The sequence below is a fragment of the Phaenicophaeus curvirostris genome, chromosome 3 (assembly GCF_032191515.1).
Source record: "Phaenicophaeus curvirostris isolate KB17595 chromosome 3, BPBGC_Pcur_1.0, whole genome shotgun sequence".
Lineage (NCBI taxonomy): Eukaryota > Metazoa > Chordata > Aves > Cuculiformes > Cuculidae > Phaenicophaeus > Phaenicophaeus curvirostris.
The window spans coordinates 21,951,090-21,973,537 of record NC_091394.1 but is presented as its reverse complement, the minus strand read 5'-3'; the positions used below and the strand labels follow the sequence as shown (position 1 = coordinate 21,973,537).

The following is a 22,448-nucleotide window of genomic DNA, read 5'->3' as shown; positions in this document are numbered from 1 at the left end:
TATACTGGCACAAAATCAACTCACTGCCAACGTAAAACATGTTTTAATCCTGATCTCAATATTTATCCATGCGACTTCTTTCAAATTTCTGAAGCTTACATTCATACTGCAGAGTGTTCTGAAAGCACTGCTGTTTTATGTATGGCTTATTTAATAAAGAGTGGCAAAACTATTCCATTTTCATTTGGATTTGATGTGACTGCAAAGTTTTCCTGAACACAGACCTTCACTGCAATAGACAAACTTTTGATCTTCATAAAAATGTAATGAGGAAAGGAAAGGACCCTAGCATATAAGCACCTTTACCCAGCCAGACCAATATTTAACTTTTTATGTATTTTGCTCAAACAAAATGTAAGTGACTCCAGGGAACATAATGTCAATAAACATGATCATATAAACTTTACAGTGAAAATTCAATTTTACCTTTAATAGCATCTCTCAAACAGTAGATTTTATTATAAGACCAATAACTCTTAATAAGGTCCTAGCACCAAAATCAGGTGTTTCATTTTCAATTTTTAATCAGTTTATCCAATTGCTTCTTGGAATATTTCACACCCCAAATAAGATAAAAAATGCCAATGGAAGTGTCAGATTCTGCCAGAAACTAGACTGATGCCTTCACTCTCCTTGGTTCCAGGTTAATTTTTCTTGACCAAGAGAGGCATTCCACTTTGGTTACTGCAAGATTCCATATCTGAGAAGCAGAGAATCTAATGTAATAGGTGAAAGACTAGAATTTGTCTAGAAAGCCATTCTAAAACTTGGGTTAGTGGTAATTTCAGAGTCATGCTACTTCAAGATGATAACCTGGCCCAAATTCTATCTAATGAGAAGAAGAAAATGATTGTGGTACAAGTTGATTATAGGTCTCTATATTGTTTGTTCAGTTAAGTCTCCATAATGCTCTACGCTGCGCTCCTACACACAATCATCCCCTGCACTTATTCATAATATTTCCATTTGAAGTTTCCAGAAATGCTCTAGGGCATTTTCAGTCTGCCCTCATCACAGCACTTGCAGCACACAGATGTGCACAGCTTGGATTTTCCCATAAGTCTACTTTCTGTTTTAAGACACTATTGTTCTTTACATGCAAACCTATAATTTGCCAGATGCTAATTTCTTTCTCAAGCCATAATGTCTTTAGCATATTTAAAGGCAACTCCACAAACTTTATATGCTAGGTTAGCGCATCATTAACTTTTTCAGAGAAGCTGTTTACATCTCTTTCCCAAGAACACATGGAAAACTCTTGCCCACTTGGAAATACTGTGCAGAGCCAAGCTTTCCATACTTATTGCAAGCACTTGTTTTTCTGGGGGCCATCAGTTCTGAATGTTTAGTTTGAGTGACTACACCCAGACTTGCCATAAACAGTTGCTTGAGCTTCTGCAGTGGGACATAAGAAAGAGAATGAAGATGCAAGAATTATAATCTGCCCTACCATTGTAACACATCCATCAGACTATGAAAGAAAAGAATCTTGACTTTCAACTGCAACTTCGTGTGGCTGAAGAGTGTCAAGAAAAAAAGAGATTTGTGATCCACAACTTTTCTGAACAGGCAATAAGAACGCCTTTGCCCCTATGGAGTCCAGGTTGAAAATATGCATACAGCACAAGAAATGAGATGGTTGGGTTCTGCATGTTTAAGACTTTGCTGAAATACAGAAATATTTGAAAGGAAATAAAAAATGCCATACGCAAGGTTAATCTTCGCAGTCCTATGGATTGTCATGAAATAATGAAGGGCAAAAAACTTCCTAGGAATATAACTTTGTTATTACTGAATCTTCTGCACATTTGTCTCACCACTCGTTCTGATAATGTTGAAAGAGAGTCCTGCAGACTGACATTGCTGTAGCTCCATGCAAAAGCCTCCTTTAAATTCAGTACTTATCCTATAGAAATTCTAATTTAATTTATCGGCAAAGATGTATGGTGGCTATAAAATATGTATATTTTTATAATGTAATAAAATTATCCTTTCATGTATATTTCTGCTGCTGAAAATTCTTTAATTATTTATAATGAATATTGCATGTCTTCAGAGGAAAAAATGCAAACTGCGTCCTCCTTCTCTAAAAGCTACTGCAGTTCTAAAAGCAGGTGAAAAAAAAGTAATGTATTGACAGGCTTGTCTCTGAAGTACACTTCATCATCCATGGGCACAAACTAAACCTTTCATGCTCTCTGGAAAGAAAAACATGACCAGTGCTTGAGAAATTCTTCCACTCCATTACCTGAGATTCTGGATGACTTGGATGTATGTAATTCAACAGACTCACAGGTTTCCACATTCTCCTAAGATCACTCAGACTAGAGAAACTATATGCTAAGCTGAAGGAACTACAACAGCATTACTTTAGCACACATATGGGGACAGAAAGGCCGTCCAAAACTGGGACCATTAAGGAACTGAAAGCAATTATTCCTACAGAATGCAACTCTGCAAATTTAACGCAAGCTCTGAGGGACAGACAAGGTGAAATGTTCCAGGGGATTTCTCACTAATCACTGAAGACTCTTTTTATTTCAAGGACCAAAACAGCCGCTGCCCTTGATTAACAGTTTGTCTCTGCTCTTCTGGATACTGCAAACCTGTCAAATAAACAGAGTTACAAGATATATTTTCTTCAGTGCCAAGCCAGACGCAGGAGGTTCTACCCCGTCAACTGGGTTGATGCGACTTCATGTGGAGCCACATCATTCACTGGATTGCTGAAATGCTCTAGTTGCAGGAGCATCCTATTGTGTCACAGCACTGCATGACTCACGCAGCTGAGTCCTGCCGTTCTGAAGTCTGGCTCTAGCTCATATTTCGGGAAGGCAGCACCACAGTCTCTTCTCTCACATGTCAGACGAAACGGATCAGTGAACCCCAGGTGAGATGTGCTGTGCTGCAGCCAAAAAGAGACCAGTTTTAAGAGGCCAAAAGCAGCCCTTTGAAGTGTCAGTAGATGCAAAGTGCCCCATCATCTCACACATCGGGGAGTTTTCTGCTAGGGGCCACAAAGAAATCTGAGGTTTGCTGCAGAGAGACATGATCTGTAACTCTGCTGTCATGAGCTCAAGCAAGGTATGACAGCCACTATGTTTTCAGCACTAGTAAGAAATGTTGCAGTTCAGATATATGCAGCAAGAATGAAAAAATATACAAGACCAGACTTACAAATCAACTAATTAAAGAGACCTATGGAAAGCTAAATTCTTAACAATGAAACTGTAACATGAAGGTACTTATAGACATCTGGCAAAGGATTTCCAGTGTTTAACCTTTGCTTTCAAAACCAGAATAACCAGACACTGGGAATGAGATGAAGGTATAGGTTCCGAACCACTCTTAGCCTCTGCAGGCTTGTAAGATATATGAAATAATATACTTCTGTTCCCAAGCAAATGTCTTTTAAATGAATAGCATAGAACCATTGCAAACTATCCACAGGGAGAAATGCCTAAGTACTCATGCTGTTGCCATATAACTACTCCAGACACTATCCCCTGTACTCACAGATGAATTCAATTTTTTAGTGAGTTTAAATGACTGTTAGAAGCAACCATTTCTGCTGCCTTTTCTTAATCTTTAAATAAGTCTTCTCCCTTCATACCTCTTTCTCATTTTAGAGCAAAATGCACTCTCATGTTGAATGTGACTTCAAAGAAAATGACATAATTTACAACAGAATTCAAATTATATTAATAATTTTTAAATTCTGTTTCTTAAAACATGATATATAAAATCCCAATTCCTTCAGTAGAATTTAAAGAGAAAATGTGAATAAAAAGCTAGGCACAAAATGCTTAAATCCACCCTTATTTAGGAAGCACATATGCTGCTGAATGGTTCCAGAAAGAAGCTTCACGTTATTTCTGCATAATCCTTACTTCCCTATACACTGGTCCATTGTATGAACTTTTTGGATTGAACACCTGAGCAAATAGCACAGACCTATTTCTTCAATACTGTAACTGAAATCAGGTATACATTCAGTACAAAAGTTACCCCAAGATCAAGGACTGGCAAATGTCTCGGTCAGTGTAATGAGAAAATGAAGCAAAGAGTTGATAGTTCTATGAAACTAAACTTGAAGGCTCCCAGCCCCCAACATACGAGATGTACCAAACTACACCTTACCACACACTCTTCCAACTCTGAGGGGGCTTTAAGACATCAAATCACATTTTATTCTGCTACTGACTAGGCATCTATCTCACCAGCCTTTCTTAAGGATGCTATAGAATAAAGCAGGACCTATCGCAAGCAGTTATGCTTTCTTGTTCAATGCTGTGAAGAAGGCTCTGTTGCATCTATTCTCCTTGCAAAATTTCTCTTGGTCAATACAACCAACTGGCTTGATATACAGCACGACAAGGTCAAAAAGAAGGAGGCACAAAGTGGATGTGCTATCCTCAACTCTATCAAACAAGTGAATCATTCCTGTGCAAATCTGGAGGTTATAACCCAGTCATCCAACTGCTCTATTACTCTTCTTCCAACAGGACAGTGGAAGACACAACCCACCTGGACCATACTGGCTCTAGTTCTTTATAAGATGTAAGACACATGCTTAATCACTGTTGGGGGATATCTGAAACGGTATTTCATAAAACAAAGGTCCTAGTTTGCCTGTTTATCACAGAGAGTGATAATTAACTTCCTGTTCCCAAGAAGAAGGAAGAAAAGTAAAGGGACTATGTAGCATTTGCTGGTTTTTATAGCATACCTGGCTCAGTTTGGGGGCTCTGGTCTGTGCCTCAGATACACTCATTCTAGTTAAACAGATGATGTCTGTAGGCACCTGATTCAGCAACATGAATGTCACATCTCACTTTTCCAAACATTTAAAACCAAACACTTTTCTAAAAGTTGATGCATATTTACTTCCTTCTGACACCTGAAGTGTAATCTCTATAGTAATTCTGTGGTAATAGGAAATGCTCAAGTAATCGTTACTGTTTTTCCCACCTGTTGTCAGGATGTGGCCAGTTGCACAGCATTAAGCAGAGGTGCCACACGACTCTCGCCATTGCATTCTGCTTCTCGTACATCTTACATTCACACTGCTATGGTCACTGGCTGAAATGGCAATCAGCAGCTAGAGAAGAAGCTATCACAACAGTGAGCTCCTCAGTTGGCAGTGACTGAATTAAGCACCTCCATAATTTACCTACAGAGAACGTAATAGAATGCAAGAAAAAGCATAATTTGCCTGACAATTTAATTTAATAAATCAGTTTATAATGGATTAATGATATTCTGTCTATAGCATAGAGGTGGGATTGCTGGATTTATTTTTCAGCTTTGCAGTGCAACCCCATTATATCAGTCATTAGTTCACAAGATACCCATATACGTCTTATGAAAATGAAGACAACCAAGAAGGAGAGCTGGAGGGCTTTGCAAGACAAATGTTTGAAGCTCACTTTATATTAAAAAAAAGTTAAAACAGGGACAATGTTCTGGTCATATTCACATGAATGTAACATGAGACTAGGGACAGAAACATTTTGTTCGGTGAAGTACAGATACTGTTCCTGCACAGTCTGGTAGATAACTCAAAGGAGAGAACGGCCGAGAAGAATCAGACTGAACATTTAATCTTTAACTGATAACGTGGTGATGTACTGCCAATGCACTTCAGCTAACTGCAACCACAACATGCTGGCCTCAAACAAAGGCTTCCCTAGAAATCTTTCTCCATCTCCAATTATACTCTTAAACAAGTTTCAGTTTACAAAATTCATGCAATATCAGAAATGTATTAATGCTTTTAAATTATATGTGCCAAAAGGAATCAAATTGCGCTTGGGATAAAATGTTTTTCTGACACAGTTCCACAATCACAGTAGTGAATTCCCCTCACAACACAATCAGTAACATGATGGAAGCAGAGGCTTGCTCCTCTCTATAAACAATATATGTCATCTCGTGGACAAAAATGCCCTCAGGAAAACTGTATGGGTAAAAAACACAGCCAGTGGATTCTAGAATGGACTCATAGTTGATAAAGGCTAGAAATATGCAATTGCCAGAGGAGCAAAGTCCCAATCCTGTGTTTGCTTAGTCTGTATCCTTTAAAGAAATATATCTGATACCTTCAGAAGAGAATCTGGAAACAAAAATTCATATAGGTTCTACTGAACACCAAAACATAAAATAAGCAAAATTACAGACTTGACAGAAACACTGTTCTTAAGGTATTTCCAACTCCCCCTCCTCTTCCTAGTCAGCCTCTCCACAATCCACAGTATGAATTTCAGGTCCTGGTGCTTTTGGTAAGAGCCCAGCATTTGTCCACCCTTTCTCCTGCTTTATAGTCACACATCACTTCTGCTGTCAGGTGGCAGGACCAATGCAGTCTATCTACAGTTCAAACAGTTGTTCAACTGTTAATGAGTTGTGAAGACTGCTGCAGCTATTTTGGATCTACACAACAGTTTGTGCATCCAAAAATCTGTATTGTCGCCCCACCCCCATTTATATTATGTTATTTGGTCCAAAAAATAAATGACTTCTCTTGACAAATCCCACCTGTGAAACTGATGCACACTGCCCGTGGCAAACTTGGGTGCTGCCAAAGCTGCATCAGGAAGATACAGCTTAGTGCAGGTCTGCAAACCAGCAGCATCTTTACCTTGATCTGCTAACAGTCATTTCTAATTGTTTTCCATCCCTAATTACTTAATGCTGCCAGGCATGCCTTTGTCAACTTGACATGATTTACTCAAGCAATGCTAATGATTCATCCTGTACAAGGTCTATATGGAATGTGGGTTATTTTCTGTGCTTATATTTACACTAAAAATTTCTCTATTGTTTGTGTTTCCTTTCACAGCCCCCAGACTGTTTATTAAGGCATCAAATATCAACAATGTCCTTCAGGCTGGTGATGTTCTTGGCTAACCATACTGATAAGACTGTAGCCAAACTGTGACTGAACTGTCAAATTAGTCTGTGGTAAGAAAGATTTTAAATCCCTTAGGGAGAAACAGCTTATTCCAAAAATGCAATAAATATTTTTTTGATTTTATTTTTTTTTTAAATGTATTGTGTGGTTGCTTGGCTTCATTTAACCTTTCGGAAAATCCATTTGGTGGTTTAAAGAAAGAAAAATTGATGTATTCTGCCAATTCTCTCCCCCATTTACCATTTTCCTTGTTCTACTGTGTTCCAAGTTTCTATTTCACTTGTTAACAATTAGGTTTAGATATTCTACATTTTTAGATGCCCATGCACTTGAGATCTTATCCACATACCCTAGAAATGTACTGTGACAACAACAGTGGCAGTTCTCATGTGGGGAAGGCCTGCATAAAGCCAATATAACCCGTTTCTTAGGTTCTGCAGGTCCTTTGGGGCACAAATGAGATATTACTGAGGCGCTACCAACTATCCAGCTCAGGCATCTTTGCTCTTCTGTTAGTTTTACCTCTGTTTTGGAATCCTTGCAGTAGAGATACAAAGTAAGTATCAAGACACTGTCTGTTTCAGTGAATCAAAACTAACATTTCTGAAAGGTGTAAGGGAAATCAAATGCTGCCTGGAGTTGCTTTCAGATATTCAGATGGGAGATGGAAGCATCACACATACTAGCATATCCTCTGACATGCAAGAGGGGATGCAATCAGTTTTCTTTGTCACTGTTCTATTTGGGGTGATTTTTTGTTTTGTTTGCTTGTTTGTTTTTAAACTCTTTAAATTTTTCCACCTCTGATCTTCACAGAGAAGCTCCACAGCTCATCCCAGAGACCACCTCCAGGAAAAATAATGATTTTAATTCTGAAAGCTCCTGGTCCCTGTCATCAGCCGAGGTAGCAGCTGTTGCAAGTGGTCCTCACAAGGACTCAAGCTATATTGCCTCTCATATATCCTAATACTCTTCTTTGAATGCCCATGGATACAACCCAGTAAGGAAGCCTTACAAACATCCCTCTTTACAAAATGTATACAAGACAAACTTCTTTTACAGACTTCAATTCAGAGGATCTGCTCTTCAACCAGAAGACAATTGCAAAGGTATTAGATTTTTATCCTACTGATCTGTGAAAAAGTATGTAATACAATATTGTCATCTTCTGTAAGTAACTACAACAGAGTTGTGATTTGGTATGCAGATAAGGAAATACCAAGCAGGAAGATAACGCTCCCCTGGTCCTGCTGGCCACTCTGTTTCTGATACAGGCCAAAATGCCATTGGTCTTCTTGGCCACCTGGGCACACTGCTGGCTCACGTTCAGTTGGCTGTCAACCAACACCCCCAGGTCCTTTTCTGCCAGGTAATGATAGAGAGAGAGAAAAAAAAAAAGCAATATAGTACCTTATTATTGGACTACCTAATGCAGGAGTTAACATACAGAGAGGATATCTCCCACATCATTAAATCATTTAATTTGCTAATGTCTCCAAAAAAGGAATGAGTACAATTTAATTTTCATTACAGTTCAGTAATATCTTCAGTAATATTACGAGACTTCAGTTCCAGGAATAAAACCATCCCCAACACAGATGCTCCACAGACAGCGTGCATCCTCTCATCTGCTCTTGAAAAGCACTGCATTCCTTCTATGAGCGCAAAGTTGCCTTTCTGGAGTTTTTAAGAGCTTCGACTGCTCACATACCCTGTGCTCACTCAGTGCCATGCAACATCAGCATCTGGTGACTAAACCACAGAAAAGGAGTCTGCTCTGCTGGTTTGATCTTCTTCAACCATGCTGCAGGCTGCAATGAGGCCTCTTTCCTTCACAGCCTGAGATAACCATGACACGTGTGTGACACATGCACCACCTCATCAAGGCCTCTGGCAGGGAAGACAACCATACTGCTGCTAAAAACTGTGCCTAGGGTCTGTGTGGCTGTGAGCTGGTGGCTCCAGAGAGGAGCCTGCTGCCCCAGCCATAGCGCTGGCCTCCCCCAGCCCCCATGGCACACCAAATGTGCTCCCTGCTTCACACATGTCCTCATCGGAGGGGAAATCGCTGAGCATTATACTCACAAGTATACTAGATGGCTTGGAGGCATTACTATTGACAGCTGAAACGCATTTCAAGTTCAACAGGAAAGTAAGTCTCAGAGTGAATGCAGAAACTCCCGCCCTATGGCCAGCAACCACTGAAACGAAGCTCTTGCCATATGGTACCTCATCAGGCTCTCGTTACATCTTAACAGAATATACTGGCAAAAAGCTGAGAGGTTATCATCATGCTGGAGAGCTGTCCATATTCACAGAGCAAAAGGAGGATGTTACGTTGCACTTGACCAAGCTCTGCAAAGGTCTAAGACATCCAATCAGTGGACTCCCTTTACATCAACAAATTTACTAATAATAGTACACAAGACACCAGGCTAATCCAATGAAAATTTTGAAATCTGTTTAAAACAGAGAGAAGCAAAGAAAAACTAAGATTATGAAGGCTCTGCTTTGCCGTATGCACATTCTCAGACATGCTGCAGGCTCCTGCCACCCCCTTCTGAACTCGGTGCCCACCCAGGGCAGGAATAATGCTGATGAGACCACCCAGATATGGCTACTATCTGCATTCTTCTCAACATCTGAGGAAGCATCCAGCTTGGCACCCCTTTCCAATTTGGGGAGCTTCTTTGCTTAAGTACATGAAAGGATATCATCACTGAGAGAGGCCTGATTATCTGTGTAGACATGCGTAACTATGAAAGCTAAAAGGAGACACCACTGGCATCACAAAGCCAGAAGGAACCCTGCAATGCAGGCTCGCTGCCAGCAAAATATGGAACACAGCCTGACACCGCTGACAGAGCAAAGTAGGAGGAGTCTGGAAGAGACCAGACGCTAAGCATGTTGCTGGCTAGTTACTGGCTTACAGCTTCACTAGTTAATTTACTTGTAGAAATCCAGAAGGGAAAAGAGGACCATGTATGAAGGCGTGAACCAGCTGTATGTGGAAATTACTTCACCTATTCAGAATCCAATGGACATTTTGAAGAATGCAAACTAAAGAAAAAAAATAGAAAAAAAGACTGTGAAACAATCTGTCAACTTTCTGCTCAGGAAAGATCTGAGGGAAATATATCCTTGCTGATTATATGTCTAATAACTCCAAAAGCTGTGTTCTTTATCAAACAAATCTGTACAGCACAAGCCTATTTGCAAAAGTGAGAATGGTTCTTTAATTGAACACTTTCAAAATGATTAGAATTTTAAAAGAAGGAAGAAAAAAGAAAAAATATTACAGCCTGATTCATGAAATTAAGACACATGCATTGCAGCTTGTAATATAAAAATACACATGCTGTAAAAACCTAGGCTGTTCCTTTACCATAGCACTTACATATGCCAAAGTGTGAGATAGTTCGTGATAGTGTTGAGCCATGCGAGAAAAAAAAAACCATTATGGCATGAAAGCCAAAAACAAGGAAAGCACAGTAAATGTTTCCCTGTTATTACTCAACAATCTTTTACAGTAAGAATTTGACATAATAAAATTACTAACCAAGGTCTAAGTCTTCAGAAATTACTTTGACGGTACAATCCCTACAAGCAAAAACTAAGAAACATTCATTCTAACTCTGGATCTAACAAAGCCCACTTTGTAACTTGGCTTGGTATTTAAATGGCTTGTCTAGCATTACTTAGTATATATGCATATGTAGACTTTCCTTAGAAGCCAAGCATAAACACCTATCTTTTGAAGATATAATGATACTAACTTTTTAATTCTAGACTTTTAAAATACTGTAAAATACAGTAACTCTATGTCTCTGAAAAATATATGGTAAACCAAAGGCAAATTTTTAAGAGTTCAAGTTTTTGTTCCATTTCATATTTTAACAAAACATAAAAACATTCTCTTAAGAAACATGTCTGAAGGTTTTTGTAGGCTTAATTCTTATTTTGGTGATGTATTAGAGCACAGGATAACAAAAGCCACTAAGATGGTTCAAAAGAAAAACAATTGTGGGTGGCAAGTATGGTTGAAAGTGCATTTTCCAATGTTGTCAGAAACTTGTTTATATTTGCTTCCCAAATCAAAGTGAGAGGTGGGGGTGCTTCAGCATCTCATGCTGTACTTGACTTTCAAAGGGAACAGCATTGTCCAACAGAGAACGAGTCTATCAGGAGGAGCAGTACTTTAGAGGAACACGTGGTTTGCTCCCTGCCAGGACAAGAAGACCCCACGGCTCATTAAGCAGCAGCATCTCAGTGCATCTCCTCACACTTGCACCATTATCAGAAACTGAAATGTGTCTGACTATGGGTGCTAGAGATGAACCAGCTGTGCCTTTTCCAAATAAACACACATCTAAAATCTTTTAAAATCGTTAAGCAGTCTTCTGCTATAGACCCTGGAGATTCAATAGTTTCCAAAATCAGTCAATCAACAGACCTGCAGTTTGCTTCAGGTAGACACGGGCCAGCTGGAGCAAGACGGATGATTTTTAGCACAATCCCAAACTCATCTGATGGGGAGGCAAAACCTGAAGCGTTAAAGCAACTGAGGTGGTGGTGTTCTTTCTTTCCTTGGCACTACTACTGAGTTGTCAAAAAAAAAAAAAATCAAAGTATAAACCAATTAAAAGCTTTTTATTGCATTTGAATGCCCTGCTGCCTAAGCTGTACAGTTTTTTAATATTCATATCTACAAATACATCAAGCCACGCAGTGGTAAGGTACATTTGATAGAGAACAGTGGTATACCTAAGTATATGAGAGGAGTAAGTGTCTGCTCCTACTGTCCCTCTCCCCTGTGGCTCCCACCAGCTCTGGATGTGTTTCAGGAAACGAGCATTGAAACAAATTTCAGAACCAGACAGATTAGTAGCAGTTACTGACTGAATTAAATATAACTAGCAACCTGTGCACCTTGCTTATGAGAAGACATGCTCTGATGGAACAAAAGAAGGGAACTTCAGCAGGCAGGCTCCAGACTAAAATTAAAATAATGGGTAGCCTGAAGAAATATCTGTGTGTTGGCCACCAGATCTTAGATGAATAATGACCAAGATCTTCCTGTTTTCAATTCAGTATTTTCATGGTCAAACCTGCAGTTGAACTATGCTAAATAGAGTGAATCTAGGTAAGAGTTCTACTAAATATTTTGTCTTCTGTATTTTAAAGAAGTCATGAAGACAACAGAAAAAAAACCTGTTCTTTTCGTACTTAAAACTAAATATATCTTAACTGGCATACAGGAAAAAAGTTAAAACCTCTGTAACAACCAATATAACCTTTCATTTAATAACTTTCTTTAAGCATACAAGTTCTTTAGTCATCAGGACAGCTGTTTCTAAAACCAGATGAGCAAAATGGTTTTAATCGTTCTTTTTAAGAACAAAGGCAGTGTAATCTATTCATTAAATATCTGATTATGTACTTTAATGACATGTGAAAAAAGTGCCTTGGAACGTTCTGTGGAACATGTGCTAGCAAGAGCAAAGATTCTCATGTTGCTGTGATGGAATAAAAAACATGCCAGGCCACTAAGAGGCAACTGCAAAAATGAAGCCTGTAACAACAGAGATCAGATAGCAGAATATCCTAAATTATAGAATCTACATTAGCACTAAAAATATTTGTGATAAGTTGCTAGAGAGGAAAAAACAAGAAAAAAATCTAACAGGGCAAAGAGGCATCATAAATACACAGTAATCTTGGACATCTTTCCCTCCAATTTAATGTTAACTGCAGTGGATGAAAATGGGGGATACAGGAAAAAGGTTTTTGCTAGCTTCATGCATAGAGTGGTATCCAGAGGCTCTATTCTGCATCTCTGTATTATGTAACATTTCAAATGTTAATATCTGTAGAGTCAAAAAGTGAGCAAGAAAACAAAGAAAGCAGATATTCACTACTGAACCATAGGTAAAGGTGCTATTTCATCAGAAAAATCTGCAGGAATATTCTAAACATTGACCACGCAATGGTGATTTCTGTTGCAGTTGCAGCTTCATTGGTTGAGTAATTGTGGAAATGAAAATTTTGGTAATACAATAAAAATATGACCAAAAATGTAAGCAGTAACGTCATGTAACTCTGCATACACACACATTCACATATAAAATATATTGTAAATGTGAAAACACTGAAATGCAAAAATATTTAGATGATCAAGTGAGGGTAAGAACTACTTGCAAAGAGCCAGCATTCCCCGAAGAACAGTTCCCTACATTGAAACCTGTCTAAACCGCCTGTACCTGAAATAAATCATTACACTTAATTGCAGCCCTTTGTCATATTCTGTCTCCCCTCTCCATGTTAAACATTTAAAGGACATCCAGGGTACAATGCAGAAAAACCACTGTCACATATAGGCATTGAAACCTACACAGTAAAATTACTCCAACACTAGAACTAGCCCTGATGTATTTTTATTTATATACTCTTTTTTTTTTTTGCGTTAGCCACAAGAGGGAGCAATAGTATTTGACTGCCAACACCACCCCCTCCCCCCATCAAAAACAAGACATGGATTGAAAATCAGCAGTTTAAACAAAACACATTCTTAAGCTCCCACTGAGATTTTTTATTTGTATTTCAGGAAAATTAGGATCACTAGCCAAAGTGTAAATGGAAATCTTGAGTTTCTTCATATGTGAATTCATATTCACTTTTTCATATGCGAATTTGAAGCTGAAAAGCATGTTTATAATGTATGACATAATGAGATCATTCAGACAGCACAGAAAGAAATTGCAGCAAAGTTTCATTCACTTCAGGGCACTGTCCCACACTCTCAGCCTTCAGCAGTGGTACTACTCGCTTTATCCTCAAGCTGAATTAGCCAACTTTCAGACCACACAATCTCTTCCAGTGACTTTAAAGACTTGTGTGCCCAACAGCCAACCCCCTGTCCTGTGCAACACCATGTGTGTGCCACAGAAGTAATGCACTTTTGCTCAGCTTCCTGTGATGTAAAAGCTGTACGTGCTTGGCAGGGCATGACCAGGCAATCAAGGCTGGCCCCAAACAGGGGATCAGCAGGCACGCTTACCAGGCTTCTCTGGCACAAGAGGGAATACTGCTTTTTGATTTGCATCAGCAGCAGGAGGCCTGTGTAAAATGCTGGCTGGGGGACCTCAGAAGACTTTACAGCGCGCTTGCTATCCACACCTTCACAGCCTGAGCAACCTGGAGGCTAACAACAAGCTATAGATATGGCATCCACCTCTATAAAAAGCAATCTCTTAGAAGAAATTAAAATAAAATTAATTGAAGAGTCTGAATGAAAGTCAGCTCCATTTCTTTTTCTGAAGGTAATGTCAGGACAGGAATACCTTGCTACTTAGCCTCTTTACGTCTCTTTTTCTTGTATTTTTTTGCTTTATACATCAATCTTAATTAGATGTAAATGGCCTTGTTAAAATAATTTTAATCCTCACTAAGCAGAACCTAATTGTGTGGATAGCTGCTTTAAGTTGGAAATAGTACTCAAGCAAAACAGATTCGGTGTATTCATCTCTTCAAAATTTGCCTACAAATTTTTGTTCCTTCCATTCCTACAGTTACACAAGAGCTCCTAAAATACTGAGAAGCAGATCAGAAACCCTAGCCTCTGTTTCAATGACTTTCCATTTCTTATACTTCGTTTTTTTTCCAATACTCATTCTCCCACACTATATTAGTGAGAATGGTAAAACCGGCACTCTCATTATGAAGAATATTTATATTCATCTGATAAAACAAACTACTTTCCCAGGATGTCTTGCAATCACAATTCATCTTCATGTTCTATATTTCTATCCAGAAGGTCATTTTGTCCTATGAGTCTGCAAATGACTACCACTGAACCAAGCACTGAAGATGATTTTGCTTCAAATATAACAAAAAAACCCAAAACAAACAAAGAAACCAAACATTCCCTCACCCACACAAAACAAACAAACCTGGTGAGAGTTTCTGGTGGCCAAGACAATACAGCAATTTTAGCACTAATCATGTCACAGCACTCAAGATAATTCTGGACATAACTGGTACTTTGAATTGTCTACTAGCCTCATGATTTATAACACCGATGGTTTTAAATCCAGATCCCACTGAAAAATTGCTTTCATAATCATGATTTTTTGTTGTTGTGAAACTTCCTAAGTTCTCCCAGCTACAGTGCAGTTATAATAGAAGCCATTAAAAACTAAGGATTTTAAGTTTTTATTAAGAAGTTGCCACAAAGATCTCTCTGCACAGAAGGCCACGTGACATAGCCCACAATTTGTCTAGGAGGCCAGTGAAAAGAACTGTTGGGCAAGTACATAGGGGAATCCATTGCATTTAGAACTTCTGTGACATACTGTTCACGCCAAAGAGGACCAAACAGCTGTGAGGCAAGATGTGGGCAGCACCCTTTCCACCTATATTTTCCACAGTAGGCAGGTTTCAGTTTTGATTAGCCTTTGAACGAGCAACAGGTTGTGAGCACTAAAGGGTCTCTATATCATTGCTCTTTAGTCCTTCTGGGAATGAACATACCTACCCATTAATGCATTCCTAACACTCAAAGATGAAGACTACAAGAAACACTACAAAATCTTATGCTCGATGACATCAAATGTTCCACTACCTAAGCTAGGAACAAGCCTTTTTCCCTGATCACAGCTAAACATACATACTGGGCACATGCTTCCCTGCTTCCTCAGACCCACCAGAAACATGCGAAGGCTGGAGATAAATGAGCACTCTGTGCTGGAGGCATAAAGACCTTTTTCTTATGTCGCTGGCTAGTGCACTCTGCTTATATAGTTGGACTTACGGCTCTAAGAAATGTTCCCCTCCCAGGTCCTGTGACACTGGAGGACACAGAGCAACAGACAGCACTGCCAGTGGGAGGACCAACACATTGTCCTCTCCTGGAAAATTTGCCCTTAATTCTCTGTTCTGTTTTCCCTGTGCTCTGAAATAATGCCCCGAAAGGCCAAATAATGACTACAGTTACAGATGCCTTTTGTGACACATACAAGATTAGACATGAGCATTGTCTTCTTCTTCATAGAGCCAGTGCAAGGCACTGGAATCTGAATCACCTCGGGCAAGGGGAGAGGACCATGTAGGCATGATGCAGGAAGCAGACCACTCATTTTAGTTGTACTGCTCACTTGGAGCTTAAGGTAACTTCTAATTTTTGCCTGGCTAAAAAGCTGAAACCACGTAAAGCCGTCAAGTTTTATGTGTTTCCATCCACAAAGAATAAACTGACCTAGATTCTCTCATTCTTAGATTCCCTCACGGTTCTGGCCAGGTTTTCAGAGGGTTGCTAACCTTGGCTAAGTTAAAGGTTTATAATGAAACACTAAAAACGAAGTACGTTTGAGCTGGTTTGGATTTTATTATGAATGTTTTGGATGGCTGTAATGATAGACTCAATTCAGACATTCTGAGTACTTTTCATCCAAAAAATTGCTGCTTGGAAAAAAAATCTCATGTTTACAATAAATTAAAATCAATCATTATTTTGGGCCTGATTCTCCACTGGACCATTCCAGCACAGCATCTGGATTAAGACTAGGTTCCTGCAACTGCAGTGAGCGTACCTGCATTTTATATCCTCTTATTCACAACTACAATGAAAAAAACCCCATTTATGGAAACATTTACTTGCAGCTTCAGAAGAATCAAAAGTATAAGGTGACAGATATAAAGGAGATGATTAAAGAAATAAAATACAAAGAGGAAAGTCAGACAAAAGTAATGCCAGAAATTCAAAAGATATCAGAAGTAGTGAAACAAGAGTCTACAGTGTAAAAGACAGAATCTTCAAACTCATAAGATGACTCACCACTTCGAGGTATACACCAAGAGAGGCCATTAAGGTAAGGCTTAAGGCAATGGTTTCTCTTTTAACTGAGAGCTTCATATTCAAAAACTTTAAGCAATGACATACCTCAACTGCCAATCCACAGCTTTGGAAGAAGTTGAAAGAAACTTATCTGAGGTACTGGTAACAACAAGCAGCATTTTTTATGTGCTGTCAAAGCAGAAAAGACCAGGTTCTGAGGGCTCAGAGTAACCAGACATTGAGAGTATGAAAGCAAATAAAAACTATTGTGAAGACACCGTGCCACAGGCTAAGTAACAAAACAAGTATTTTTAACACCTTAAGTTTTTTTCATACTTTGCTTGATAGGCTTTCAGGTTCTGTCAGCATGTAACGTAGACTGATTTTTGCCCTTCAGTCGGAACAATGATTTCAGGCAAGGATGCAGTAGGACACAGAGAGGAAAAAAGGAAAAAAAAAAAGGATGGATGATGCTGACAAAACACATTTTGGAGTTCTTCTGATATCAGACCATCCATATGCTACCTTCAAAGCCTTTTAACACTTACTTTGTTCTTTCTAAAGCAAATTTCTTTCTTCTAAAGAAAAATCTAATACTGGGCTTCCACGTTCAACTCCCTCAAAAATGAAGTTGCAAGAAGTAGTTCCACAGCAGGAACAAAACATTCTATACCCTGCTAGCACTGTGCATAGGCTAACAATAGACAAAGCATTCAGAGATGCCTGTTTTCACTTACAACTGGGGACGGAGTAATTCTTAGTTAATTTTGTCTGCACTTATTGAAATAGTTATGAAAGGAGGAAGAAAAAGCATGCATCGAACTTTGCCCATATCCAAACAAAACAAACAGCAGCAGGGTTTTGTTTTCACTTAAGTTTCATTATACTTCATATACAGAGAATTAGTGCAACTTAAAACTGCTTTGTATTTAAACCCATGTGTATGACAAGAGTAGCTAACATGCTCATTTGAGAGTGGAAAAGTCTTACTCTTGCCATTATATCCTAGTGTAATGTGGTTTTGTATGTTCTGGGAATTTTTTTCCTAAAAAAAAAAAAGTAGGCCTTAACAAATTAGCAGGCTTGAACCAAAAGTGCAGTCAAGAAATCTGAATGTTAGGGAGTTTGCAACTGGCTTTACGATTCTATAGCTAATGTTCCTTTACTACAATAACTGAACATGGTTAACAGTAGCAAGAGAACACCAGTCACACAATGTCAGTCTGGAATAGAACAAGCAAAACAACCTTCATAAGGCTTTTACAACACTGAAATTCTATGAGAGCCCAGGAGCAAGCTATGTTTTGTAAAGGGGTACTTGTACAAACTAGCTCTTTCTATTCCTTCATGCTGCTTGTACAGTTTTGCAACTGAGTCAAGTCCTCTTAAGTTCTGTTATGGCCCATTGCAGGCAATTGAGGTATAAAAATCTTAATGGCAATCAGCGAGGGAAAATAATTAAATTCAGCAAAATGCACCAACTGTAGGTACCTCAGATGAAAACAACTCCCAGTCAAAACATGACTAGTGCGCTGCGTAATGCATTTGTAAAAGCCTGGAAGTTAATGTAGAAAGCATACACACAGTAAGAGGGATTAACTTTGCAAGCACTACTCCCTATATGGGAATTCAAGGTGTCCAGTCATTTACAGGTGATATTCAGCATATCAAATAAGGAATCTTAGAAGGAATTAGCATTATATGAAGGAGCTAATTAATGCAGGTTAAACTTCAGACCATTCATAATAAAAATGTTTTACTATGTTTTTACTTCTTTGTTACCTGCTTTAGTTGCATGTTCATTTCAGTCTTACATCATCCAGAGGAAGAAGCTAAGAAGCAAGGTGAATGAAAGGGCAATTAGGTTTTCAGTTAGTAGAGGGAGTGACAGGATTTCTTACTGAAGTGGAAAAGACAGGAGAGCTCTCCTGAGTCAGCCTTCTGTACTCTACCTATTAACAATTACTCAAGATCTTTTAAGAAAAAATCAGTCAAGAAGCCTTTGTAAAGCAACCATGACCTTGAGTAATCTGACTTAGCAAGGAATCAGAGGGCAGTTTACAACAGTTTAACTTGAAATTCCTCTGTGGTATTTGTGCCATAAATTCATTGTTGAGTCACCCAACAAATATTAGATGTGTGTTCCCAAAGTTCTTATGCCAATTTGCCAAGCAAGCACAATATTCCTCAATCTGTCTCCACACTCTGGCCACCATTCCACCAGAACTTAGACAGGAGAGAATGTAGCCAACAAATATGATACACATGGAATACTAGTCATTACCCTCTGGTTGTAACAAAAGTTGTGAGCCTGTAACCTAAAGGCAAAAGGCTCCACGTTTCATCAACACTCCTATTGTACCCGCTTAACGCCTGATTGATTAGCTTTAAAAAAAAAAAAAAAGGAACAGCAGCAATATGGGGAGGAACTTCTAGAGGCAGAGTGACTATGAGATTTCCACCACACGTGATTCAAAATAATGCCTTCCTCCCCTAGCTAAAAGAAAAATCTTGGGAGCATAACTTACACCAGAAAATTACACCACCACCCCTACCCCTGGACTCCAGAGGATTTGGGAGACAAAAGACGCCTTCCTGTTGTGAAGCAACAGATCTGGCGAAGTGGATGCATATCAGAACAGAAATGAAAGGGCAACGTGTTAAGACAGAAGAATCAATCAAAAAAGGAATTAAAAATTACTGGGACTTTCACAATTCTTTTCAGAAAAGGGAATAAACTTCTGAGGACTGAAAAACAAGAAAAATCAAAACTACAAAGGGTCTTATAGGACTATTGGAAGAATGCTGTTGAAAAAAAAATTACTTAAGCCCTGACACAAAGTAAAACATTCAAAACAAGAACAAAACCATGAGTTTCAAGATACTAATAATCCCTTAGGAGATGGCAAACTCCAACTAAAGAAACGTGCAGGTGATGTTCTACAGATGACCGCATATACCATTACAGTCTACAAACATTTGGAAAAAGCAATTTGGTCTCATTTGTTCCACTTCATTTAATCTCTAAACAGAGAAGCTTATCTTCTCTAGCCAAGACTAATGAAGAAAGAATATCTTCGACCTAATAGGTCAAATGTAAACAGATTTAAATTTAAACCATTTCCAGTACATTAGAAATGACCCTACCCACATGATTGTTCACACTCACCTTCCTCATCTGGAAGCCCAGACCTGACTCCCACGTTTCCTACCCTGAATTTTATTCCTACCCAAAGCAATTACTGTTAAACTGAGCATGTGCAATCAAATTACCTGGCAGCTTTAACAACACTCAGTGGTATCACTGTGACTGAAAAATAAGTTGATAGTTGAGGAGAGCCTCAGACAGCAAGATTCTCATTCTTGGGAACTGAATGATGAGTTTGCTATTAATAGTGTTTTCAGCCCTACTTCTGCTGCTCCTTCACCACTTGATTCTTCTCTGTAATTCAGTTTTATCAAGGGTTGAGTGAAAGCAGTTTCACTTGAAGATCCTCCAAATGTTTCTGTTTAGAAGTTGTTTCTTCCCTCATATCTCCTTCACTCATTTGTTTCCTTCTGTAACTATGCAACAGCAGCACATTGTTAGGACAGGAGCTAGAATTCAAGTTTTGTAAAAAAACCTAGAAAACACCTACCTCAACACACTAAAACTCCCAAACCTGACAAACCCACACACATACAGAAACCAAAAACCTCTAGCCCCCCTGCCCCAAAACCTACCCAGATAGCTACTACAATGAACAGTAAATCAGAATCAAAAGGGTGTAAGTTCTCAGTGACAGGAACTCTCCCAAATATCCAGAACAAATACCAATTAGCACAGAAAAAAGGGTCAATAACTATGATAGGTATTTCACATGGAAATATAAGGATCTGAACAAGAGCAGACACAAGCTAGAAATTTTAGCAAAAACCTTTCTGTATCTTATAATTTTGTAGAGCCTGATGTAAAAGTAAGATTTTACATTGGAGCTACCCTTTCATGCCACAAATGCAAAAGTGTAATAGATTTTTTCCACTCAAGTTCAAGGAGTTAAAAGCTTCCTAGGAAGTATCTAGACCATCAATTGAATCTACAAAATCCCTTTTGAGTAGCAATATCAGATGTCATATAGCTGCTATTTTTATGATTATGTTACTGAATACACGTTTTGCTACAGCTCAGAGTACTTCTGGGATAATCAGTACTACACAAGTATTGGAAATGATGATGAAAAGCTGGGCAGTAGGATTAAACTTCTGCTGCGCAGAAAACAGCAGAGCCAAATGTGCTCATCTGACAGCCAGTGCAACAACACAAATTGAAGTTAACTCAGCTTACTTAGCACAGCCAGAAGAGTCTGGGTCTATCTCATCTTCGCTCTTTCATTAAGTGGATGTAGGCAGCAATAAGATGTTCCTAAGACTGTCTGTTCTGCAAGCAAAACAAGCCCTGTTCTCTCAGGCATTCCTTACAGGTGAATGCTGAAGCCTTTGATTATCTTTTATGGTATTTCACTTGACTGACTCCATTAGGCCAATGTCTTTCCTGGACTGAGGAGCTCAAACTAAACACAGTACAGCAGGTGTGGCTTCACATGTGCCAAATGAGCTGAGAGAACTACTTCCCTCAGTTTGTTGTCCACTTCTGCTAATGTGGGCGAATATGCTGTTGGGATTCTTTAATGCAAGGGCATACTGTTATCTCATGTTCAACTTGGTGTCTACCAGGTCCCCTATGGTGTTTTTCTGCAAAGCTCTGTTTTGTTTAATGCTGTTGCATGGGGTTATTCCTTCTCAGGTGTAGGACTTGGCATTTGTCATTGCTAAATATTGTTAAGTCCTGCTCAGGCCATTTTTCCAGCCAGTTGCAGTTCCTCCTGCCCTCAAGCATGCCCATCACTTCATTTACTTTGGCATTGTCCACAAACTTGCTGAGAATACACTCAATAACACCATTTAGGTTATTAACTTGAATATTAAACAGTGTTGACCCAGCATCAATTCCCAAGGGCCACAACTGGTAACTGGCTGTTCGTATAACTTCTTCAGCTGACCACTTGCTGATTCATATTGTAAGTGATAATCTTGCTTCTGAAATGCATTTTATGGTGTGAAAAATAATTTAAAAAAAAAAAAGAGTTCATTGAAAACCTTCTTTATAAAAACACCACCAAGTGTCTTTCCTAACAGAGAATTGTTTCCTTGAACTACAAGGCCACATGGCAGAAGTTCAAGACTTTGTGTTGCTGTAAGTTAACCAGGAAGCACCACATACTGCCAGTGGTGCTGCAGCTCGTGGAATGATTAACAGTATCAATGCAGAAGTCTGTCAATATTACCGCAGAAAGATGGATAGCTTCACATTCATGCCCCAAAATCAGTGCAGTGGAGTACACAACAGAGATCCTGACTGTCCAGATCCACAACTGAAGCTTGCATTTTCTCCATGAGCAGCATGCTGGACATGCAGAACTTTTGGTCTCAGTTCCAAAAACCCACTCCCACTCAGTTCCATTTGCCATTGAACATTGTTTGGCAGACTCATATTTGATGTCATGTACGTGGGATTCTTACCAATAAAAAACTTAATAATGCTTAACTTTGTAATGTTAAAAAATTGACAGACCATGCCTGCAGGGGGTAAGGGTAGTTTATGAAATACCCAGTTAGAGAGCAAAGCCATTCCACTTCAGCATTAAAATAATATTTTTAATCCAG

General features: G+C 38.9%; 1 protein-coding gene across 2 annotated transcripts in view; it reads right to left on the bottom strand.

Annotated features, from left to right (window-relative positions):
- The window catches only part of FBXL7 (F-box and leucine rich repeat protein 7), a 174,368-nt gene that overhangs the window by 37,493 nt on the left and 114,427 nt on the right, over positions 1-22,448 (bottom strand). Inside the window, exon 2 of one of the 2 annotated variants that reach the window (XM_069853504.1) lies at positions 18,528-18,577. The exons of the other annotated variant lie outside the window; for it this stretch is intronic. The gene's annotated coding sequence lies outside the window, so the exon portion shown is untranslated. The remainder of the gene's footprint in view (positions 1-18,527; positions 18,578-22,448) is intronic. 2 annotated transcript variants of the gene reach the window in all.